The sequence below is a fragment of the Cynocephalus volans genome, chromosome 5 (assembly GCF_027409185.1).
Source record: "Cynocephalus volans isolate mCynVol1 chromosome 5, mCynVol1.pri, whole genome shotgun sequence".
NCBI classification, from domain to species: Eukaryota; Metazoa; Chordata; class Mammalia; order Dermoptera; family Cynocephalidae; genus Cynocephalus; species Cynocephalus volans.
The window spans coordinates 70828844-70847535 of NC_084464.1; the positions used below are offsets into that span (position 1 = coordinate 70828844).

Genomic DNA, 18692 nt, shown 5'->3' on the forward strand with positions numbered 1-18692 from the left:
AAAATACTTAGGAATAGAGTTAACCAAGGAGGTGAAAAATCTCTATAATGAGAACTACAAACCACTGCTGAGAGAAATTAGAGAGGATACAAGAAGATGGAAAGATATTCCATGCTCTTGGATTGGAAGAATCAACATAGTGAAAATGTCCATACTACCCAAAGTGATATACAAATTCAATGCAATCCCCATCAAAATTCCAAAGACATTTTTCTCAGAAATGGAAAAAACTATTCAGACATTTTTATGGAACAATAAAAGACCACGAATAGCCAAAGCAATGCTCAGCAAAAAAAATAAAGCTGGAGGCATAACACTACCTGACTTTAAGCTATACTACAAAGCTATAATAACCAAAACAGTATGGTACTGGCATAAAAACAGACACACTGACCAATGGAATAGAATAGAGAATCCAGAAATCAACCCACACACTTACTGCCATCTGATCTTTGACAAAGGCACCAAGCCTATTCACTGGGGAAGGGACTGCCTCTTCAGCAAGTGGTGCTGGGATAACTGGATATCGATATGCAGGAGAATGAAACTAGATCCATACCTCTCACCATATACTAAAATCAACTCAAAATGGATTAAGGATTTAAATATACACCCTGAGACAATAAAACTTCTTAAAGAAAACATAGGAGAAACACTTCAGGAAATAGGACTGGGCACAGACTTCATGAATACGACCCCAAAAGCACGGGCAACCAAAGGAAAAATAAACAAATGGGATTATATCAAACTAAAAAGCTTCTGCACAGCAAAAGAAACAATTAAAAGAGTTAAAAGACAACCAACAGAGTGGGAGAAAATATTTGCAAAATATACATCTGACAAAGGATTAATATCCAGAATATATAAGGAACTCAAACAACTTTACAAGAAGAAAACAAGCAACCCAATTAAAAAATGGGCAAAAGAGCTAAGTAGGCATTTCTCTAAGGAAGATATCCAAATGGCCAACAGACATATGAAAAAATGCTCAACATCACTCAGCATCCGGGAAATGCAAATCAAAACCACATTGAGATACCATCTAACCCCAGTTAGGATGGCTAAAATCCAAAAGACTCTGAACGATAAATGCTGGCGAGGCTGCGGAGAAAAAGGAACTCTCATACATTGTTGGTGGGACTGCAAAATGGTGCAGCCTCTATGGAAAATGGTATGGAGGTTCCTTAAACAATTGCAAATAGATCTACCATAGGACCCAGCCATCCCACTGTTGGGAATATACCCAGAGGAATGGAAATCATCAAGTCGAAGGCATACCTGTTCCCCAATGTTCATCGCAGCACTCTTTACAATAGCCAAGAGTTGGAACCAGCCCAAATGCCCATCATCGGATGAGTGGATACGGAAAATGTGGTACATCTACACAATGGAATACTACTCAGCTATAAAAACGAATGAAATACTGCCATTTGCAACAACATGGATGGACCTTGAGAGAATTATATTAAGTGAAACAAGTCAGGCACAGAAAGAGAAATACCACATGATCTCACTTATTGGAGGGAGCTAAAAATTAATATATAAATTCACACACACACATACACACACACACACACAAACCGGGGGGGGGGGGAAGAAGATATAACAGCCACAATTATTTGAAGTTGATACAACAAGCAAACAGAAAGGACATTGTTGGGGGCGAGGGGGGGAGGGAGAAGGGAGGGAGGTTTTGGTGATGGGGAGCAATAATCAGCTACAATGTATATCGACATAATAAAATTTTAAAAAAAATAAAAAAAATAAAAAAATAAAAAAATAAATAATAAAATAAAATAAAATACATGAAAAAAAGAAAAATATCAGAAGTGAACCACACTTTGGATTTATATAAAGATTTTATTTTTCCAGATATATGATTCTGACTCAAGTTATAGTAATTTCAAGAGATGTTTAGTCTTCTTTTTATAAATATACTTATATTGTAAATATATAATTGTTCCTGCCCCAGATGTTTATGAAGCTTGAAATATTTATAAGAAAAATTCTTTATAAACGCTGAGTAACATTATTTCTTATAAGCATAATAATGCTAATAACATATGATTGATTGTTGACTGTGTAGTTTATTGTTCTTTGTGAAAGTTATTACAGAATTTTGTAAGGTATGCTAATAAAGGTGAAGAAAATCTAGTGAATGAAACAACAAAGATGATACTAATATAGATGTAAAAAAATGTCGATTTTTCCTAATTTTCAAGTCGTAAAATACATCATTTACTGTGTAACTGTGAGACATATTCTACTTCAAGCAGTAATATTTACATAATCTAGTATTGATGTCACTGTTCATCCAAAAATACTTAAAATAAAACGTTTTAACTACGTTATTTGACAATGCTTTATAATACTGTGCCTATTTTAATTTACCAAATTTTAGTAAAGTACATCCTGACAGAACATATTCTTACAACATAAATGAGTACAGATGACAGTAATACAGAGAAGGGTCAAATATAATGCCCCCCAAAAGCATAATTCTCATATCAAGGATGTTTTATAAATAAACGTATCTAGTGAGAGAGAGAGAGAGAGATAGATAGATAGATAGATAGAGAGAGAGAGAGAGAGAGAGAGAGAGAGAGAGAGAGAGAGAGAGAGAGAGAACTATACTGAATTTATATGTTTTTAGAAGAAAGTTACTTAAAATCTACAGAGGAGGATTATTATCCTAATACAGGTAATTCTGTTTAGGAATTGTTAATTATGTTCAATATGAATACAACTTCATAAACTATAAAATAAACATATAACAATGTGTACCAGCTTTCTATATATATAAATGTATTACAAAGAAAGGAATGCTTTATATGGCACTGTACTAACAATTATCGCTTTGTGCCAAGATTATGGCTAATATTTTTCACTTGTGCAATCTTTCATATTCAATGAAAATATATTATTTTTTGTATTCTTTTAATAGTCAGAAAATTACATGATTAATTATATTGAAACTCGGTTAAATAAAGAAAAAACAATTATTATTTTTCAAACATTATTTTTTCTTTAACAGAAGTTTTAGATTAAATAACATTTGATATCCTTTATAGGCAAATGGTTACACTGATAACCCCCACAGGGAGAAAACAATTTTACTTAGTAAACCTAGAGTTGGTGTTTATAGGGTTTATGGGATGCATGAGTAAATGAATGGCTTTAAAGGAAAAAAAAATACTTCTATAGAAAAATATCTAAATTTCTAATATTTGTCTACTAATAATTGCGATTATTCCAATCACCCTGTAAATTGGAGGTAATTATAACAATTATATAGCCAGTTAAGCTTAAATGGCTAATTAATTAATCATGTATTTTGTTTGCACACAAATCTGGTATTCACTGGTCCAGTTAGGTGGTGTGATCTCTCATATGCTTACAGACAGATGATGGCTGGCACTAACCTTATCTCACCACTCTGATACCTGAGCTGGGAAGACTCAACAATTGGGTTGAAACAGGTGGTTTCCTTGTCCTCCCCAAGGTCTCATTAGTTTGTCTCTCCTTATGGTGGTCTCAAAGTAGCTGTACTTCTGGTGTGGTAACCATAGACTCCCAGAAAAAGAGTATCAAGAGAAACTGGCAGAAGCTACAAGGCATTTTCCAACCTAGCAATAGAAACATCACTTCTGCTCTATTACATTGGTTGAGGCAGTCTTAATACTCTTTCTGGGTTTACAGGAGGGGACATAGACTTCACCTCTTGATAGGAGAAGCATCAGATAATCTGAGTACATGTTTTAAAGCCACCACAATCTATAGGTTAAAACAAAATGGTTTAAGGCACTTAAAAAACTGATAAAAAAAAATAACATAGCATTTCTCCTATGAGTGCATAATGTGAGTCAAACCATGTAAAAATGCCAGATAAAACAAATTGAGGGAGAGTCTACAAAGTAAATGGCTATACTCATCAAAAAGTAAAGGTTATAAAAGAAAAGGAAAGGCTGATGAACTGTTCTTAAGATATAACTACTAACTGTAATCCAGTAATGGATCCTAGAAGGGGGAAGTGGGGAATGAATAAATCGATGAAAATAATTGTATTTGGATAATTGATGAAATTTGAATAAAGCCTGTGGATTAGATGACACTATTATGTGAAGTTTAATATCCTAACTTTCATAATTGCAATGATTATATAATCAAATATTTTTGTTCTTTGGAAATACTGAAGAACTTAGGGGTAAAGCTCTGAATGTCTGCAAATTTTCTCTCACTATTCAAAAAAATGTGTATGAACATGTGAATGTGTATTTGTGTATGTGTGTATCATATATCATATTATGTACAGTGAAAGACAGAAAAAGAAGATGACAGTAAATCCAGCAAATGGTTGAGAATTGATGAATCTCAGTGAAGAGTAAACAGGACTTTTTTGTTTTGCTATTATTTCAATTTTTCTATCTTTGAAATTACATCATAAAAATTTACAAAAAAAGTGAATTCTTACAATTATAAACTTCTCCTAACACACACACACTAAATTTTAATAATAATTTTCAGTTATGTCAGTTAAACTCATAATTGTAACTGTAATAATATGGTTCACATATTATATTAGGATTCTATACGTTTATACCACTTTTTTATAGAAATAATAATTGCTTTCCATTTTTGTTTGCTTTGCTTCCTGTTGTTATTGATTTATTGGACATATATCTGAAAGATGACAATTCATTTTCTAAACAGAAAATTTGAATATCTTTCAGAAAGTGACGGAAAAGTAGACAAAAAAGTAGTATTTTGAAGATGTTTATAAATCATGATTAAGAAATTTGATAAATCTTCTCCCCCCCCCCCCCCCCGGTTTGTGTGTGTGTGTGTGTGTGTGTGTGTGTGTGTGTGTGTGTGTGTGTGTGAATTTATATATTAATTTTTAGCTCCCACCAATAAGTGAGAACATGTGGTATTTCTCTTTCTGTGCCTGACTTGTTTCACTTAATATAATTCTCTCAAGGTCCATCCATGTTGTTGCAAATGGCAGTATTTCATTCGTTTTTATAGCTGAGTAGTATTCCATTGTATAGATGTACCACATTTTCCATACAATTATTTGAAGTTGATACAACAAGCAAACAGAAAGGACATTGTTGGGGGGGAGGGGGGGAGGGAGAAGGGAGGGAGGTTTTGGTGATGGGGAGCAATAATCAGCCACAATATATATCGACAAAATAAAATTAAAAAAAAAAAAAAAACAAATTGGAAAAAAAAAAAAGAAATTTGATAAAATAACTATATATCTAGAGCCATGGGCCAATGAAAAATAGAATATATTCTGTTAGGACATACATAGAATATTCACAGATATGGACCAAACTTTAAGTTTCAAATGAATATTTAATAATTTCCAAATATCAGAATTATTGAGAACATTTTTATCATAATGTAATAAAATTAGATATTTACAAAAAACTCACAGACAGCAGAAATCTGTCTATTAAGAATTAAAAAGCACTGCTAAGAAATTAATGGATTCAAAAGAAAATATAAACTTAAATCATAAACTATTTAAAATTTATGGCTATTTAATTACTACATAGCAAATACTCTGGTTTGGTCAAATATATGCACAAAAGAAATTTAGAGTTTTAAATGCATATGTTGGAAAAGATTAAAGTAAAATTAGACAAACTAAGCATTCAACAAAAATAGCTTCAGAATGAATAGCAACATAAATAGGTACAATAATAAAAAATACAAATGAAATTATATTAATAAAAGGAGTGATGCCAGTGATAGATATAGAACATTAATTTTAAAATACTTAGCAAAACCAAGGTTTGTAGTTGTTGCATTCATCTCATGATCAATAAATAGAAAATTTGGGGACAAATTTATAATAAACAAAAGAGAAACCTCATAAGTAAATAACTAATATTGACTAAATAAAACATATAATAGGTAAAAACAGGAACAAGACAAGAATGCTTGTTCTCACCACTCCCTATTCAACATATTATTGGAAGTATTAACCAGAACATTTAGGCAAGAGAAAGAAATAAAGGGCATCCATATTGCAAAAGACAAAGTCAAATTATCCCTGTTCAAAGATGACATGATCCTATATATAGAAAAACCTGTAATATCTGGCAAAGAAAACCCCTCCTATAACTGATAAATTCAGTAAGGTTGCAGGATATCAAATCAATACACAAAAATCACACCAACAATGAAAAAGTAGAAAAAGAAATCAAGAAGTCAAGCCCATTTACAATAGCCACCAAAAGAATGAAACTCTTAGGAATAAATTAAACCAAATAGGTGAAAGATCTCTACAAAGAGAACTACAAAACACTGCTGAAAGATATTAAAGAGGATCTCAAAAAATGGAAAGACATTCCATGTTCATGGATTGGGAGAATTAATGTCGTGTAAATGTCTGTACTACCAAAGAAAATTTAAATTTTCAATATTGTCTTGAGAAAGATAGAAATTTGGAGAACACAAATTGTCCTGGAAGATAGTAAAAAAATTTATTGCCTATAAAGACACCATGCCTGAGCAATATTACCATGTATTACACAAAACCTTTAAGAAATACATAAAGTCATGTTATATAAACTGCTTAAGAACATAGGACAAATGAGTTTTTCACATTTACCTACAAACCTAGAATAGCCTGCTAATAAAAACATTGAGGGAATGACATTTACTCACTAAAATAAACTATAAACACAGCTCTGAAAATTATGAAGATATTATGAGCAAAAATACCATAGCAATATACTAAAAATGATAATATGACATGAAAAAAAATAAACTTTTCTTAGCATTTTTGAGTAGTAAAAAAATGGACACAACCTTATTGTCTAACAATAGTTAAATAAGTTACAATTTACATATTTTATAAAATATTATATAGCTATTATGGAGTTAATTTAACTATTTACTTAGATCCCCAAGACAAGGTTAACTAAAAAGTCCATTAACTGAAAAAAATGATTTTAACGTCTTCCTAATTGTTAAGAAACAATGTCTACATGTATACAGGAGTACTTCAAAAAGTTCATTGGAAAATAGAATTCAAAGATAATACAACTCTTTCTCTGGACTTTTGAAAACCCCTTGTGTTATTGATAGATAAATTTATAGGAAGGAGAGAATGCCTACACGTCACACTATTAGCTGTAATTACTCTGACAGGGGGACTGATATTAAAACATATTAAAATATCTTAAGACATTTACATCCTATAATTTTATATTACTTGAATTATTTATATTGTTTACATGTTAAAAACTTTTATATATAAATGACAATAACGGAAAGATAGAACAAAATATGTAATAATGTGAATATCATAAAGACATGATAGTGACTGTTAAACCTAAAAAAAGTTTATTTCACTATTTTAATAATATATATTTAAATAAACTCATAAAGTAGTGATAATTTGTTATGTGGCAACGGTCAACTAATATAATATTTATGGAAGCATCATTTTTGATAGCAAGTAACTGGAAACCACGTATACATGTCTAGCAATAAAGCATAGGTAAGCAAAATATGGCATAGTACACATCAATTAACTATCATGTGTGCAAAACCTATTTACAGCCTGTGTAAGAACTGTGTATAAAATTCCATGTATGTATGTATTTATGTGTGTATGTATATTTTTACATACATTTATATACTTTTATATTGCCTATTGTTAAGGGTTGAATTGCACCTCTCAAAAAAGATATCTGAAGACCTAATCCCCAGTACCACAGGATGTACTTATTTGGAAATAGGATCTTTACAGAAGTTAAGTTAAAAAAAAAAAAAAAAAAAAAAGAAGTTAAGTTAAAATGGGGTCATTAGATTGGGCTCAAATTCAGTATAACTGGTGTCCTTAGAAAAATGAGAAAATTGAACTCAGAGACAGACATACACCAAGGGAGGACTATATGACGACACAGGAGACCACCATCTACAAGCCAAGGAATGCCTGAGGCTACCAGAAACAAGACAGGGAGGAAACTTTCCCTTACAGTCCCCAGCAGGAACCTACCCTGACAATACCACGATTTCAGACTACAGCCAAAATTGTGAGACAGTACATTTCTTTTGTTTAAGCCACCCAGTTTGTGATACTTTGTTATGGCAGCCAGGAAACTAATACACACATACCTATATGCTCATGCTGCAGGAACTGCAACAAAATGTAACAGCAGCTATCTCAGGTGTTGGGAATATATTTAGAAGGATTCACATTAAATTGTTAATATTTGATCCTGTTTGACCTATAAACATGGCAATTTCTTACATTTCAGATGTTTAATTTGTTTAATATTCTTTGTGCTCCTCAATTTTCAAAGTTTTCATAATAAACACATATTATTTTCATTGCCAAATAAATTAAATAATAATCACAACAAGTGGGCAACTGTTTTTAAATAAGCAGAAGTTAGGAGATATTTACATTGTTACAGATATTAAATAAAGATGAATAACTAACTTGAAAAGTCATTTTCTTTCCTCTATTCCTTTTTCTACATCCAATCTCTTCATATGTACCTTGTGACATTTCATATTTGTGACATTTCATTCCATAGTTTATGCATTACTTGTGTATCTGTCAGATTTTACATTGAAATATTAGAAACAGACATCATTAAAGCCAGCAGTTTTCTATTTCTAATAGAGCAAAATAATTAATGGGAGATTAATATTGAATAATCAGAACATGCACTGAATTTTTCTTTATAAAACTTGAATGCATTGTCTAGTATATTAGTAATAGCTCTCACATTTGCAAATATGCATACCTGCACACATTAATGCTGATTCATCATTCAATAATTTAAGGATTCAGTGAAAGCCAAAAATTTGCTAAGAAACCTGCTAGTGGTGTATAATGGGATAAACAGGCATCAAAATAATAATTACAAAAATATATGGTTAGTATTATAATAGAAAACTTACATGAGTTATATGGAACTAAGTCAAAGGTGAGAAAATATGCCCTGAGGAAGTGATTTATAAGGCAAAGTCTTCTGATTTATGCAGAATAAGTAGAAACTAGCTGCAGAGGGGGCTGGATGTTGGGCCATATAAAATGTTGATTGAAAATAGAATAAATATCTCTTGACAAAGTTCTGTGATCCCAGTTAAAACACCTGAAAAATTGTTATGATGCTATTGTCTGTTAAATACATGATTTCTTTTGACATCAATCTTTATTTTTCAGAACTACTTTTCAAATCTGCATTTTCTGTCAAGAATAAATCTCATTAACTACTCCACTCCAAATGGCCACTTCTGTCACTGGTAATTTATATAGGGACAGCTATACATTATTAACAAGCTATGAAAAGTCACTGGCTAAATGTCACCAAAGCTGAGGTATAGCTGCACCTTGGGATTCATATAGCAAACAGTTTAGTTTTAATCATCTTGGACCACAAGATGTCTTGACATTTGAGCAGCAACTTTTTCCTTTTTAACTTGCACTGGAATCAGGCCTCTATTATATCAGCCATAATTTTTAACTTAAACTGTGATAGAAAGTTTTACCTTCTAAATTAAAAATGAAAAAAAAAAATCGATCCATCAAAGACCTTATAATTCATTTAATCAATGCTCACCTGCAGCCCTCTTCCACCCCATCCCCCCTAAGAAAAGTGAGCAGGGACAGCTATAAAACTCAAGCATCTTTAGAACTGCTAGAAATTTTTTGAGCTAAATGCTTTTCTGTTACATTAATATCTCCAAGAAATGACCTTGCTGAACCGCATTAAGATTAGTGATTGATTTTACCGTGATTTTTAAAATTTTGCTATAATAAGTAGGTTTCATACTTTAAAAGTATGCATTGGAATTATTTTCTTCTCAAGGACTGATATTATCAGGATATCAATCTTTGGTGCCCACAAAATGTCTAAATTTATTAACAATATATTATATAAAATATCTAGTGCATGCTATTATAAATTTGAAGATTAAGATTTGTCATTTTAGCCTTTCATTGTGGAAAGTCACAACAGCAATATTAAAAGATAGGAGGTTTTTAAACTAATAATAATCAGAAAAAGTATGTATTTAAATCTACAATGAAGAGGAATAGTTGATAATCTGAAAATACCTAGATTACACAACTGAAATAAGACATTCTTTTCACAAAGGTCATAGGAAAATAAGTTCACCATTCTACAGCACTATGTGAATAGATATTTTGTTTTTCGCAACTTAATTTTTTTTTAAATGGCTTATGTTCAAATAAATTAACTTCTTACTAGTCTCTGTTATAGGGCTCCTATTTTATTTTAAAATAAATATATATGATACAGTTCATTATAATTAGTATAATTTCATACATGAAAATGAAAATAGATGATGATGTATAAAACTGAGCACCCCATTGTTTCTTAAATGTTTTATGAGGGTTGACATTTAAAAATAGGAAACTAAGGTGTTTATACCCCAATTCCCATCAGTTACTGTTGTGTGCTCTATCATGGGTTAGGGGAATGGTAAGGAGGAAAAAGGTGTTAATTTCCCAAAATTTCTGTTCTGCCTTGCTTGAAGGAAGTTTCTGAAAGCCTTCAGGTTCATAGGTAAGGGTACAATCAGTGGAAGGTGGCCATAGCACATTGAAATTGTAAGATCGGTGCAGTATGCATGATCGTCAGCAGCAGTATGCATGATAGTCGGCAGCAGCATGCTAGAGTGAGAAGTGAATTGCATCTACGACAATTAAAAGTCTCAGACTTAGTTTGCTGGTAGAATTTTATTCAGGAGATATGCAAATAATTTCTGTTCAGTGGAAAAAATAACCTCAAATGTTATCATTTATTGTCCTTTACAACAGTAAACAGATTTGCATCTAATCCAGCAATGATATTCTCAAATACCCTTATTAAACTGTCTACTGCCAAACTAGCAGTTTTACAAATGATTATATACCAGCAAAATAAATGAGATGTTTTACTCCCAAAACCAAAAATGCAAGAATATAGGAATATGGTGGTAGTTTTTCTAGGTAAGCAATAAGAAAAAAAAGTGAATGTTTACTGAATATAGTATTACCTTTTCATTTAATGTTATTTAGATTAAGGAAAATGTCAAATAATTAGTTTGTTAAAATACTTAACCACATTTCATTTTATTTGTACTATGCTTTTGTTTAAATTATTTGATTTTAAATAAGACATAAAGGTCTAGTTAGAAATAAAATGAAATATTTAGCCAAAAGAACTAACGAATACTGCAATGTACAAAACATTTATGTTCCCCAAAATTCATATGTTGAAATCCTAACCCCGAAGGTGATGGTATTAGGAGGTAGAGCTTTGAGAGATGATCAGGTCATGAGGGCTCCACCCTCATGCATAGAATTAGTGCCCTTACAAAAGAGGCTCCAGGGAGCTCATTTGACCTTTCCATCATGAAAACACAGAAAGAATGTAGCTGACTGTTTATGAACCAGGATGTAGGCTCTCACCAGACACTGAATTTCCTGGTAACTCGATCTTGGACTTACCAGCCTCTAGAACTGTGAGAAATAACTTTTTGTTATTTAGAAGCCACCCAATTTATAATGTTCTGTTATAGCATCCCTAACAGACTAAGTACTACAAGAAGAAATGAGGTGATTATCTATACCTAAATTTACATATAGTTCATATCCATTTCTATTTCTATTTCCCCTCGTGTGTAAGAAAAATGCACATGAAAAGTTTTACTTTTGTGTGTATGTGTATATAAATACTCATATATAACTGAGAATGTATAAACATTATATATCTATTATAAAAATAGAATTATAGACTTTAAAAGTTTTCATGAACAACACACTATATTTTTTTCTGAAAGTTTGTCCATTGTAATAATGTTCTGGCATTTGTAAAGTACTCCATGTGGAGATTTTAAAAGTTAATTATTATATTGACATGTATGGCTTTAATAAAAGAGTAAAATAATGTATTGTAGGTAAAGGAGAAATAAACTATAAAAAAAATGAGAGAGTGAGGGAGAGATGGTAAAAGCAAAACATAATTAAATTATACTAAGTGCTTTGTGTAAGGGATTTATCCAAATTGGATTTCAAGCTATTATGGTCTAAATTAAATTTAGCCTTGCTTGGCTCAAAGATTTTTTTCCTTTAGATTGTATTTTAGGTTCCAGGTTTTGTATAAAATTTAGACTCAAAGAAATAGCCCTAGTTAACATCAAAATTGTCACTCTCAGCTTTTTGGATGTTTAGAATTATCATTACACTAAAAGCAGATTTGTGTTATATTTAATTGTCTCAAATTAATGGGTCTATAAATGAATTGTGTATAGATATTGAAAAGAAATTTGGAAATCATTATCATACTGATCTAAGAAGAAGCACACTTATCTTCATGTTTTAATTTACCCAATTATCATCACCCTTTTTCACTTTTTTCTTTTTGCTCATCTCAATTTCAATCCGTGCTGTTCACAGGAAGCTATGTTCTTAGCATTTTCCAAAGAGAGGTCCCCAGTGTTCTCACATTTGCTAACATCTCATATATTCAATCCTGTCCATTCTAAAGAGAGTACTTTGATTACCCTACTTATTCTATTTACTGTTTCCTTTCACCATTAAAATAATCTGTAGTCTTTGCTTTCATTTTTAATTTCCCATTTACTCCTCTATCCAAGACAACAAATCTTTCACCTCTAATGCTTAAATTGTTCTAACAAAATCATCAAATATAACGATTACAAAAGTCAAGTCTCTTTTCTAAACACCCATTTTGTTTTGAAACTTGATTCAATAGATCAACCTCTCCTTGAAGTTAATTCTCCTCTACCTTCCATGACATTGCATTTCAATCTTTTACTACTTGATTATTCTCTTTCACTGTTACCAAGTTCAATTACCTACTTCTTAAATGTTGTTGTTTCACAGGGCTCTAGGGTCTGTTGTCTTCTTTTATTTTCTACAAGTCATTTATAACCAACATGACAATGATTCCAAACTTGTGTTCTCAGTCCTAACTCCTCTCATTAAAGTGGACTTACGCTTTTGGTTGCCATTTCGTTATCTCCACATGGATGTTCTACAGACACTGTAATGAACCTATAGAAAACCGAATTGTTTATTCTACTACTTCCCAACCTGATTTCATCTATTGCATAGGCTATATAAGAGTTTTAGGTTTTTGTTTTTGTTTTTTTCCTGTGTCATCCTGATCAGTCAAGTCCTTTGAGGGTGTCTAAAATATTTCTTAAGCCTTTCCTTTTTGCTAGGTTTTTTGGTTTTTGCTTTTTTTCCCCTCTGGAGATCAATGGGCAGACAGAAACAAGTCTTATTACAGTGCAGCAGCATTAAGGGTAAGGGATAAATAATCCTATTCACTGGGACAGTGCACAAAACATCACAGAAATTTAGTGGAGTTTAGTAATTAATATTTGGGAATTCCAAGAAATTTCCCTATACCTTTGCTCAGGATCCTCTACCTAATGGATTGTGTAGGGGCACAGAGAATTTAACAAATTCTTTCCCTTTAAATTAGTACCTAAATTTTCAGTTTAAAAATTAGTTTCTTTATTAGAACCCCTAATTTCTTAAAGATGCCAAATATATGAGGCCTTCCCATGATGTCCTGATGGCAGAATCCCATCTAGGCACATCGTGGGTGGAGAAAACAAACGCCACAGGTTTCTCCTTCCAGCCTTGGAGGCAGCATGAGAATGTCACCATTATCTCTTTTACATCTTGGATAGATTGCTGTGGAGGACATTCTGTTAAGCAGTTATTTAAAAGGTTAATTGTGAACTCAACTATTTTTTTGCTACTTCATTATCACATTTTATGATTAACTTGTATGTTATTCATATTATTATTTTAAATTTCACTGAGAAGTATTAGTTTTTTTCATTCATTGGGAAAATTATAGTTTCATCTACTGGGAATATATGAAGCACGGATTCAGCACCCTCAAAATGTTACTATATTCTGTGGAAACACTTAAAATAAAAGGTAATTTAAAGATTATTTTAAGATTTTTACTATTACTGAATAAACTTTATGGTATTGTATACAAAGATATGGTGATAAAAAATGTCCTACAGGCAGGTGGAGGAGGCAAGGGCCTTCACATATAAAGCTAATAGACTGTACCTCCTACTTTCAGGTAAATTCTCATACTTAGAATCATCATTGTAGAGACTGAGCTGGGAAGATGGTGAAGTAAAGGTGCCTAGGGCACATTCCTCTCCATGGAAAAGGACCAGAACAACTAACAGACTGCTAAATACTGACAGAAACATTCTTAGGAGAGTGTAGGAGTACAACAGAACACTGGTCAGATTGCTGTGGATAACAAAAACCCCAAAGGATGACATAGAGAAGAGAGAGAGGTACACAGCCTTAGCCATCAACTCAGATCAGGGCAGGAAGAACTTCCCTGGCAACAAAAAGGTAAGCAGAGGTCCCACACCAGCTCCATCCTCACCACACTGGCTTACAGATCCTTGGGCAGAACAAGTCTGTAGCCAAGCATAGACAGCCTTCTACAAAGCTAGCACTACAGAATATTGGCACAAAACATACACTCCCCACACTCAGGACCCAAGCTAATACAAATCAGTGCCATCTTGAAACTGAAGCTGCTAGGAGAATGCACCCTGCCCTGAGGCCAGTAGCCAACGTGCTTCCCTATTCTTAAGGTTTTGCCCTCCACCCAGCACACTCACAGGAGAGGTTACAATGTCCTGACCTCTATAGCTGGAAGTCTGGGCTCACAGAGACTATGACTCTGTTCATCATCCCAGGAAGCCAACTCTAGTCTTGCTGAACTGACCCACTGCATTGCCCCTAGACAGATACTCCTCAGGTGGATCACATCCCATTCCTCTCCTACACCCAGCCCCACCAGCTGACTGAGTTGTATATGCCTGAGTCGCCAAGTCAGAAAAGCAGCTCATGGGTCTCTACCATAACAACTAAACCTTTGGGCCATATGAAATAAAGTGCATCCTCCCTTCCAGAGAAGAGGCCTTGTGGCTCCACCTGAACAATCCCACCCAGCATCTTTGCCAATACACCCAAAGTGAAAGCAGTGGCCCCACACAGCCCACAGAGGTGGCTAGACCAGGTATTCCAACCTATGCCAGCCCAGATGGCCCCACCTGACTCTCACAGGTGGCTGGACTGAATAGCACCAGCCTGGGCAGCCCTGCCCACCACCTACAAGACAGGAACAGGGTGTTCCACCAAGAACTCACTCAGTGGCCATGCCTACTTCTTCAGAAGTGGCTCAAAAGCCACATCCTTGTAAGTCCAGCACCAAACCACAAAGGAAAGCATCACATTGCTGCTGCTGCATTCACCATTTCCCCAGCCCAAAACACTACCACCATAGCTTCCCCTCTCCCTGCACAGTAGTCAGTCCCACTCCCCACCAACACCTAGTCCGGGTGCTACTAGCTCCACCTCACCCACATTCCCACATTATACCAGGCAAAAGGAAAGGGAGAAGCAGGGATCCATAAAAAGCTTCTGCCTATAGGAAAGAGGAAAGAAAAATCTTGCCCAAGGCCATCCAATCAAGCTGAGTACATTCAGCACACCCCAGTACATCTATAAGAGGCACAGGACACTAGCTTGGTGCCAGCAAGTCCATCCAAGGCCAATGGTTGATAAAAACACATCTGTAAGAGGGAATCTCTCTCCTCAAAAGCCACTCTGGAAGAAGTAACTACTCCACCAGATGACCAGAAATCAATGTAGGGATACTAGAAATAAAAAAAACCCAAAAAACTACCATAAGAATACAAAAATTCTCAAATACCAAGCCCCATAGAGCAGGAAACTCTTGAAATGACTGAAAAGGAATTCTGAGTAACAATCTTAATGAAACTCAGTGAGATACAGGAAGACTCAGTTAGATGACACAACGAAATGAGAAAAACTAACCAGGATATGAAAGAGGAAATGTACAAAGAGATTAATAACTTAAAAAAGAATGTAGCAGAACTGTTGGGACTGAAGGATACATTCAACAAAATAAAATCACAACTGAGACCTTAAGCAGTGTGCTAGAGAAAACAGAAGAAAGAATTTCTAATTTTGAAGACAGTCTTTTCAAAATAACCCAGGCAGACAAGATGAGAAGAAGAAGGAGAAGAAGAAGAGGAAGAGGAAGAGGAGGAGGAAGAAGAAGAGGAAGAAGAGGAAGAAAGGGAAGAAGAAAAAGAAGAAGAGAAGAACAAAAAAAATTTAAGAAAATCTAAGAGCTAGCAGACAGCCTTAAGCACACAAACATCTAAATCATGACTGTTTCAGAAGGGGATGAAAAAGCAAAAGGCATTGAAAACTTATTCAACAACATAATAGCTGAAAACTTCCCAAGTATTGGGAGAGATATGGACTCCTTATTCAAGAGGATCAAATATCCCCAAATAGATTCAATCCAAAAAGTTCCTCTCCACGGTACATTGCAGTCAAACTGTCAAGTCAAAGGCCAAAAGAAAATCCTAAAAGCATCCAGAGAAAGTGTCAACTCACCTGTAAGGGAGGCCTCAGCAGAATTCTCTATAGAAACTCTAAAGGCCAGAAAAGAATGGAATGATATACTCAAAGTACAAAAAGAATAAAACTGTGACAACCAAGAATATTATAAGACAGTCCTTCAGAAAAGAAGGAGAAATAGTGTATTTCCCAGAACAAAACAACAACAACAAAAAAACTCCCACAGACTGTAGGAGTTTACTATCACATGAAATGACCTACAAGAAATCATCAAAGGATTCCTGCATCTGAAAACCAAAAAACGCATCATCAGCATGAATATATGAAAAAAACAAAACCCAGTGGTAAAACAGATATGCAATCAAGAAAGAAAAAGAAAATATATCTTACCACTTCAAAAAACCAACAAAAACACCAAACACCAAAGACAAACAATAAAAGGGAAAGAAAGGAACAAAAGACATTAAAAACAACCATACAAAACTCAATAAAATGCCCAGAGTAAGACAATAACTCGCAATAACAGCCCTAAATGTAAATGATTTGATTCCCCACTCAAAAGACATAGACCTATGTGAATAGGTAAAAAAAACAAGACCCAAATATATGCTCTCTACAAGAAACTCACTTCACCTGTAAATACTCACACAGACTAACAATAAAGGGATGAAAAAGGATATATCATTGAAGTGAAAACCAAAAATGAGCAAGAATAGCCATTAATTTATCATATAAAAGAGACATTAAATCAAAATCTATAAAAAGAGATGAAGTCACTACATAATGATAAAGTGATCTATTAAGCAAGAAGATATAACAATCATGAATATATATGCATCCAACACCAGAGCACACAGATTTATAAAGCAAAATCTATTAGACCTAAATAGAGAGATAGACCGCAGCACAATATTAGTCGGGGGTCTCAGAACCCCTTTTCAACACTGGACAGATCATCTAGGCAACAAATCAACAGGGAAACACAGTATTTAAACTACACTTTGGACCAACTGAATTACAGATATCTATAGAAGATTTCATCCAACAATTACAGTGTATTATTCATTCTTCTTATCAGCACATAGGAATTTTCTCCAAAACAGACAACATCTTAGGCCACAGATCAGTCTCAACAAATTTTTTAAAAGATATAATTTTAAGTATCTTTTTAGAGCACAAGGGATTAAAACTGGAAATCAATAATGAGCAAAACTTTGGAAACTATGTAAATACATGGAAATTAAACAACATGCTACTAAATTACCTATGGGTCCAAGAAGAAATTGAATAAGAAATCAATCAATTTCTTGAAACTAATGAAAAGAAAGAAACATCATATCAAAACCTATAGGATATTGCAAAATCAGTACTAAGAAGGAAGTTTTTTGCAATAAGTGCTTACATCAAAATGATAGAAAGACACCCAAATAAACAACCTAACATTACACTTCAAAGGACTAGAAAAACTACAACAATTCAGCCCTAAAAAATTAGTAGATGGAAAGAAATAATTAAGATCATAGCAGAACTAAATGAAATAATGACCAAAAAAAGATACAAAAGATGAACAAAATAAATCTTGCTTTTTGTAGAAGATAAACAAAATATACAAACCACTGTATTGTGTAACTGCAAAAAGAAGAGAGAAGACCCAAATAACAAAAATTAGAAATGAAAAAGGAGACATTATGACTGATAGCACAAAAATACAAAAATAATTAGAGACTATTATTAACAACTTTATGCCAACACATTTGAAAACTTGGAGGAAATGGATAAACTTTTGGACACATACAAACTACTGAAACTGAACCATGAAGACATAGAAAACCTCAATAAAGCAATAACAAATGAAGATATTAAAGTAGTAGTCAGCAGTCTCCAACAATGAAAAGCCCAGGACTGGACGACTTCATGGATAAATTCTACTAAACCTTTAAAGAAATATTAATACCAATCCTTGTTAAATTACTCTAAAAAATGGAAACAGAGGCCATTCTCTCAAGTGAGAGACCAGCATCACCCTCATATCAAAGATTAAAAAAAAAAAAGAATACTATAGGCCAATATCCTCAATGAAAATAAATGCAAAATTCCACAACAAAATATTAGCAAACAGAATGCAGCAAAACATCAAAAAGATTACACATCATGATCAAATGGGGTTCATCCCAGGGATGCAAGGATGGTTCAATAAATGCAAATCAATAAATATGGTACACCACATCAACAAAAGCAA

General features: G+C 33.3%; 1 protein-coding gene across 1 annotated transcript in view; it reads right to left on the reverse strand.

Moving 5' to 3' along the window:
- Positions 1-18692, reverse strand: part of EYS (eyes shut homolog) — a 1675061-nt gene that overhangs the window by 812017 nt on the left and 844352 nt on the right. The window lies entirely within an intron of this gene.